Consider the following 7626-nt stretch of genomic DNA (forward strand, 5'->3'; position numbering starts at 1 on the left):
GGACAAAGTCCCAGGTCCCGGGAGTGGCTCTGGGGGTTAAGCTCTAAAGGCCTTATCATTGAGGAGGCGCAGCGTTGGAGATTCCACACTCGCCTTAGTTTTCACTTCTCTCAAACTGTGTAGGGTCCTTCCTCCAGGATACTCATGACTCGGCCTCAGTTCCCACTCCCACTGGGTGCTGGGTTTCTAGAGAAGCCAATCAACGTCGCCGTGGTCCCGGTTCTGAAGTTCCCAGTCACCCACCGGGACTCAGCTGCCCCCCAGACACCAAGGATGGAGGTCTAGGGGCACCAAACCCTCCTCCTGCTGCTCTCGGTGGCCCTGGCCCTGGCCCTGACCCAGACCTGGGCGAGTGGGTGCGGAGTCGGGAGGGAAACGGCCTCTGACGGGAAGAGAGAGGGGCCCGCCCGCCGGGGGCGCAGGACCCGGGGAGCCTCGACAGGAGGAGGATCCGGCGGGTCTCAGCCCCTCCTCGCCCCCAGGTTCCCACTCCATGAGGTATTTCACCACTGCTATGTCCTGGCCCGGCCGCGGGGAGCCCTGGTACTTCGAAGTCGGCTACGTGGACGACACGCAGTTCGTGCGGTTCGACAGCTACGCCGCGAGTCCGAGGATGGAGCCTCGGGCGCCGTCGTGGAGCAGGAGGTACCGGAGTATTGGGACCGGGAGGCGCAGAAAGCCGAGGCCGACGCACAGAATTTCCGAGGGAACCAGCGGACCCTGCGCGGCTACTACAACTAGAGCGGGCCAGTGAGTGACCTCGGCCCTGAGCACAGGTCACGACCCCTCCCCATCCCCCACGGACTGACCAGGTCCCCCCGAGTCTTCGGTTCCGAGATCCATGCCAAGGCTGCAAGACCCGCCCAGACCCTTGACCCGGGAGAGCCCCAGGCGCCTTTACCCGGTTTCATTTTCAGTTTAGGCCAAAATCCCTGCGGGTTGGTCGGGGCGGGGGCCGGGCTTGGTTGGTGGGGCTTCCAGGAGTTGTATGGCTGCGACCTGGGGTCTGACCGGTGCCTCCTCTGCGGGTATTACCAGTTAGCCTAAGACGGCAAGGATTAACTCGCCCTGAACTAGGACCTGCGCTCCTGGACCACCGCTGACACAGCAGCTAGATCACCCAGCGCAAGTGGTAGGCGGCCAGTGTGGCTGAGCAGTGGAGAGCCTACCTGGAGGGCAGGTGCCTGGAGTGGCTCCGCAGATAGCTGGAGAACTGGAAGGAGACGCTGCAGCGCGCGGGTACCAGGGGCAGTGGGGAGCCTTCCCCATCTCCTGTAGATCTTCCGGGATGGCCTCCCATGAGGAGGGGAGGAAATGGGATCAGCTCTAGAATATCGCCCTCAGTTGAATGGAGAATTGTAAGAGTTTTCCTGAGTTTCCTCTGAGGACCTCCTCTGCTCTCTAGGACAATTAAGGGATGACATCTCTCAGGAAATGGAGGGGAAGACAGTCCTTGGAATACTGATCAGAGGTCCCATTTGACCCCTGCAGCACCCTTGGGCACCGTGACTTTTTCTCTTAGGCCTTTTTCTCTGCCTCATACTCAATGTAGTTGAAGGTCTGATTCCAGCTTTTCTGAGTCCCTCGGCCTCCACTCTGGTCAGGACCAGAAGTCGCAGTTCCTCCCTCAGAGACTAGAACTTTCCAAGGAATAGGAGATTATCCCACGTGCCTGTGTCCAGGCTGGTGTCTGCGTTCTGTGCTCCCTTCCCCACCCCAGGTGTCCTGTCCATTCTCAGGATAACCACATGGGTGCTGCTGGGGTGTCCCATGAGAAATGCAAAGTGACTGAATTTTCCAACTGTTCCCTTCAGTAACCCCCAAGACACAAGTGACCACCACCCCATCTCTGACCATGAGGCCACCCTGAGGTGCTGGGCTCTGGGCTTCTACCCTGTGAAGATCAGGTTGACTTGGCAGCAAGATGAGGAGGACCAAACTCAGGACACCAGGCTTGTGGAGACCAGGCCAGCAGGGGATGGAACCTTCCAGAAGTGGGTGGCTGTGGTGGTGCTTTCTAGAGAAGAGCAGAGATACATGTGCCATGGGCAGCACGAGGTTCTGCTGGAACCCCTCACACTGAGATGGGGTAAGGAGGCAATTTGGGGGTCACATCTCTTCTCAGGGAAAGCAGGAACCTTTCTGGGGCCCTTCAGAGGGGTCAGGGCTGAGACCTGGGGTCAGGACCCCTTACCTTCCCCCTTTTACCCAGAGCTGTCTTCCCAGCCTACCATCCCCTTCATGGGCATCATTGCTGGCCTAGCTGTCCTAGGAACTGTGGTCATTGGAGCTGTGGTGGCTGTTGTGATGTGGAGGAGGAAAAGCTCAGGTAAGAAAGGGGTGAGGGGTGGGGTCTGGGTTTTCTTGTTCCACTAGGGGTTTCAAGCCCCAGGTAGAAGTGTTCTCTGCCTCATTACTGGGAAGCACCATCCACACATGGACCGACCCAACCTGGGGCCCCGTGTGCCAGCACTAATTCTTTTGTGAAGCACATGTGACAGTGAAGGATAGATGTATCACCTTGATAACTGTGTTGGGGATCTGATCCCAGCATTCACAAGTCAGGGGAAGGAAGTTCCCTGCTAAGGACAGACCTTAGGATGACAGTTGGTCCGGGACCCACACCTGCTTTCCTCGTGTTTCCTGATCCTGACCTGGGTCTGTAGTCATAGTTCTGGAAACTCTTCTTGGGTTCAAGACTAGGAGGTTCCTCTAAGATCTCATGGCCCTGCCTCCTCCCAGTCCCCTCACAGGACATTTTCTTCCCACAGGTGGAAAAAGAGGGAGCTACTCTCAGGCTGTGTGTAAGTGGTGGGGGCAGGAGTGTGGAGGAGCTCACCCACCCCCTAATTCCTCCTGGCCCACATCTCCTGCGGGCTCTGACCAGGTCCTGTTTTTGTTCTACCCCAGGCAGCAACAGTGCCCAGGGCTCTGATGTGTCTCTCACTGCTTGTAAAGGTGAGGCCTTGCAGGATCTGAAGTGGGCAGGGATAGGGGCAGAGCAGAAAGGACTGGGTAATGGGGATTCTTTGACTGTGACATTTCGAGTGTGTGGTGGGCTGGTCAGAGTGTCATCACTTACCATGACTGATCTGAATTTGTTCATGACTATTGTTTTCTGTAGCCTGAGTACTCAGAGAGAATAGAGATAAACAGGGTGGTTTGGGTATTTTCCTAGCTACTGAGTTTAAGCAAGTCTACCCCTTGAAGAAGTTGCAATTCCATTTTTCTTGGGAATCGGCTAGTAACAGTGAAGCTGTCATTCACATGATGGATGGCTGAACAAAAAGAGACAGCAGATGCTGCATTTTGTTTCTGTAAAGCTGCCTTGTCCACACAGCACTATTTACACTTAAATCCATTAAAATTATATAAGTTTTAAAAGCCAGTTTCTCACTTGTACTAGCCACATTTCAAGTACTCAGAATTCACGGGTAGCCGGTGACTGCTGTAATGAACAGCACAGACAGAGGCATTCCATCACCGCAGAAGGGAGGTGGACAGCAGTGTTGCAGTGTTTAAGGACAGAATCCTGAGTATAATTACAGGATGATGACAATTCCTAGTTCCCATTCCAAGGTATGTCTCTTCTCTGATGAGTGGTGCAGTGGGGAGCCCATCTCTTTTGGGATAAACATTAATTTTTCCAATTACAGATAAGTAGTTAAAATTACTTTTATTTTATTATTACCAGTTTTATACTTTAAGTTACAACAAAAAGTGAAGGGCATAAATTATATTTACATTTTAACATATGGTTTTAAAGGGAAGATCTATGTGAAAAAGAAACAAAAGTCAGGGGGAAAAAAAAAAACAGAAGTTTACATACCAATTTCCATAGCAATAACAATCCCTTTGCTGTCCTGAGAGTTCACCCTCATCCTGATTTCATAGGAATCCTGTTCACACCTTTCTTTAAACCTTTACCCCGATGCATACATCTCTAAAACAACATAGGTTTTCTCAAACTTTATATAAATTTTGTTTTTCATACAAATGGCATCATGCTGTCTGTATTCTTACAAGACCTTATTTTAGATTGAATGTATGTTTGCTAAGTTGTTATCAGTGTCTGTAGAGTGTTCGTGATTACTATGTGTAACATTTCATTGAATAAATAAACTGTACATTAAATTCACCCTTCTCTCATGATGGTTATTTCATTTGTGTTCAAATTTTTTAAATTATGAACAATGCTATTATAAGCATTCTTGCAAATGTATGTTGGCACAACAAGCACATATCTCTCAAAATTGTATGCCTAGGAGTGGAATTCCTGGTGTATGTGTGTGATATCCCACCCAAAGAGATGATGCCACACTGCTAGAAAGAGTGGCTGTGGCAAGCAGTGTGTCAGCTCTTGATGGGCCATATTCTCATTAATATTTGGGATAGTGTCGGGGGCCGGTGAGAACGGCACGTCTGCCGGGGTCTCTCGACCTGCAAGAGGGTCCCAATACCTGGAAGAGAGAGTGCACGGAAGAAAAGAAAAGACAGGACAGCTGGAGTCTGGAGGGCTGGCCCTAAAACCAGCAACTTTATTGTACACTGAGTTAGTATATATATCTTTTTCTACCTCATTTTACAGGAACATTCTTTGCCCCACCTCATTTACATAAGCATTCTTAGTCCCATCTCAATTATCAGAACAGGTGCCATTATCTTAATAAAGGGAAGAGAGAGCCATCCGGCTACAAGCTTAGGCAGCGGAAAACACACAATGGGTACAATCAAGTCACACAATGGGTACAATCAAGTCATGGAGGTGGGTCTCATTATCAGGGTGAGGAAACCTATAGTTAAAATGTTAATGATCTATGCAAGTCAGAGAGGCGATAGACCCATTCACTTTGCAAATAGCAGTCACAGGAACAAGCATGGGACCCATCAATAGAGGGTAAACAAAGTCATAAAACTAGCCCAGAGCAGGTACTTCAAGAAACAATGCCTAGTAAAACCACACAGCCTTCACCCAGCCTTTTAGGTCAGTGGACCAGAAATAGGCTTCTGCAAACTCAAACTTCTATTAAATCTCTCTTTCACTGGTCTCGACTGCTTCCAGGGGGTGAGAAACATGTCCGGGCTCAAGCTCCATTATGGCGGGGACACCGAGTGGTCTCAACGCTGGAGCGATCCCCACAGGATAGTCAAAGATTTTTAATTAGAAATTCTAGTGGATTTGTCAAAATACCTCATTATATTTTCTTTATTAAACTTTATTGAGATACAAATTGCATACTATTCATCCATCCAAAGTATACAATTCAATTATTTTTCACATATTCAGAGTTTTAAATCAACATAATTAATTTTAGAACATTTTCATCATCCCAAGATAATCCAGCTCTACTTTAACGTCTAATTCTGTCAAAGGTTACCCCGGGGTTAATACTTTGTTGTAACCTATATAAAACTCTTTCCCTACACTAAAGTAATGAAGTTGTTCTAGTATAGTATTTTAAAGAATGTTTTACAAGAGATGAGTACAATTGTATTTTCCATATAGATATCCAATTGTTCTCAAATTAATTACTGGTTCTCCTTTACCCACTGATCTGTAAGTTTACCTCTGCTTTACACATGTTCAGCGCTTTCTATTCTGTTCCAGAGATCTAGTTTACTACCCCTGTGTCAACACCCCGACTGTCTTTATTAAAATAGCTCTAATATAATTCTTAGTATCTGCTAAGGAAATTCTCTCTACTCATTATTCTTATTTAGAGTGACGTAGCTATTTCTTTCATATTTATACATAAGGCTTAAAATCAGCTTACTAAGTGTTACAAAAATGCTTAATAAACATTTGACTGAGATGTATTTGAGTTCTAAGAGCATTTTAGGAAATTAATATCATGATAATATTCAATCATCCAAGCCAGTATCTCGGTAAATTTATGCAGTTAATTCATTGTCTTCTTTAATTACTCAGTAGGGTCTTTTAAATATCCCAATTGATATCTTGTACAGAATTTGTTAGGTTTAGTTTTAGAAGTTTATATGTATGCGCTTTCGCTGTATCAATATTTTAAATTTTCATCTATCTGTGCAAAACAGCTCTATCATTTTTTCTACTTGCCATGCAAAGCTATCTTACTTCAAAAATGTTCTAATCATTTGCATTTTCTGCATTCAGCATATTACCATTTGCAAATTATAAGAGTTCTGTGCCTTCTTTTCAAACCTTTTTATGTGTATTTCTTTTCTTCCTTTAAGACACCGGGAAAATCCTCAATTACAATGTTTAATAAGAGCAGTGAAAACTGCTGGCCAACCAAACAAAAGTTGAGCTGTAACTCCTGAGAACTGACTGGGTTGCTCTTGCGGGTCAGCCCTTTGGAACCCATCCTAAACCCAGGAATTTATGGTGCAACATATACACCCTGCAGCGTTTAGATGTAACCTTTATCCCCCAAGCCCTTGAGGGTCTCAGCCACTGCCCAGACCAGCAAGCATCACCCAAGACTAAAGCAGCCCCACAGCTCCACTTGCACTTCTAGATTTCTGCCTTCTCCTGGTACCTGGCCTGGCAAATCTTCACTGCTTGGTTAGCCCATCTGTACCTTCAATCAGATTTTTCAAATATGCACTCTTTTCCCACTTGTCCAGTAGGACTCAATGGAAGAGACGATCCAAATTACCTAATTAGTAATTGCTGAAAACTAAAGTACAGTGTACAATTTTTATGTGAGTGTCACCAAAAGATAAAATGCATAGGTATGAGTAGTGACCCCTTAAGCATGTGTAACTTAGAGGTCATAAAAACAAAAATGTTAGCTAATACCTATCTATTCCAGATTAAAATATATATCAATACACTCAAACTTCTAGGAAAAATACCTACATATGTAATATGTGACTATGACTCTGATAGACACATGTGGGAGTACAGTATGAAGACACTTCTCATCATCCTCACTCCATGAGGCAGACGGTGTGAAATGAGAACCAGAGATTTGAAATGTGTTGCAAGACTCTGTGAAAGGCATTAGAGTAAGTTCTACACAAATAAATCAAAGCAACCTTCTCACAAATGACATTAGACTTATCTGTCCTTATCAAAATGGTTAATTCTAGGCAGGTGATCCTTTTTAAATAAAATGGTCTCTGACTCACTAGCTACCAGTCTACCACCACTTTTGCCCTTTACTAAAAGGGAGGTCCCACCCTGAGCCAGCATTTCCCACGTGGAGGTCTCTTGCCGACATCAACTTCCAACAGAGGGTAAATTTTTTTGGAAACCCAAAGAGAAGAGGAAGAGCTCAAGAAAAAGGGCCTAAAGGAATGACAACAGTGACAATATTTTACACTTTCATTGTGCTATGTGTCAATTAGTGATCTTAGCACTTTAAAAATACTGATTGATTTTATTCTAACTACCCATCTAAGACATGTGCCTGTTATTTTTCCCTTTTATAGATAATGCAGCAGGAACGAAGGTCACACACAAGTAGGAGTGGAGCTGGGTTTGCACCCCGACAACCCTGCCCCAGGGCCATGCTCACGACACTGCACTTTTCCAGAATGTGAGGGTGGTGGAGAGTCCAGCTCAGGGAGAGAGACTGGAGTGAGAGAAGGAGGAGACTGTGCAGAGTGGATCACTCTGATGGACTCACGATTCCAGGAGAG

At 46.3% G+C, this 7626-nt stretch overlaps 1 pseudogene; it reads left to right on the plus strand.

Moving 5' to 3' along the window:
* Positions 1-273: 273 nt before the first annotated feature.
* LOC105734210 (class I histocompatibility antigen, Gogo-B*0102 alpha chain-like) lies at positions 274-3948 on the plus strand (annotated as a pseudogene).
* The last annotated feature ends 3678 nt before the right edge of the window (positions 3949-7626 follow it).

The sequence above is a fragment of the Aotus nancymaae genome, unplaced genomic scaffold (genome assembly GCF_030222135.1).
Source record: "Aotus nancymaae isolate 86718 unplaced genomic scaffold, 86718_ANA_hifiasm-v0.15.2.pri h1tg000027l, whole genome shotgun sequence".
Classification (NCBI taxonomy): domain Eukaryota; kingdom Metazoa; phylum Chordata; class Mammalia; order Primates; family Aotidae; genus Aotus; species Aotus nancymaae.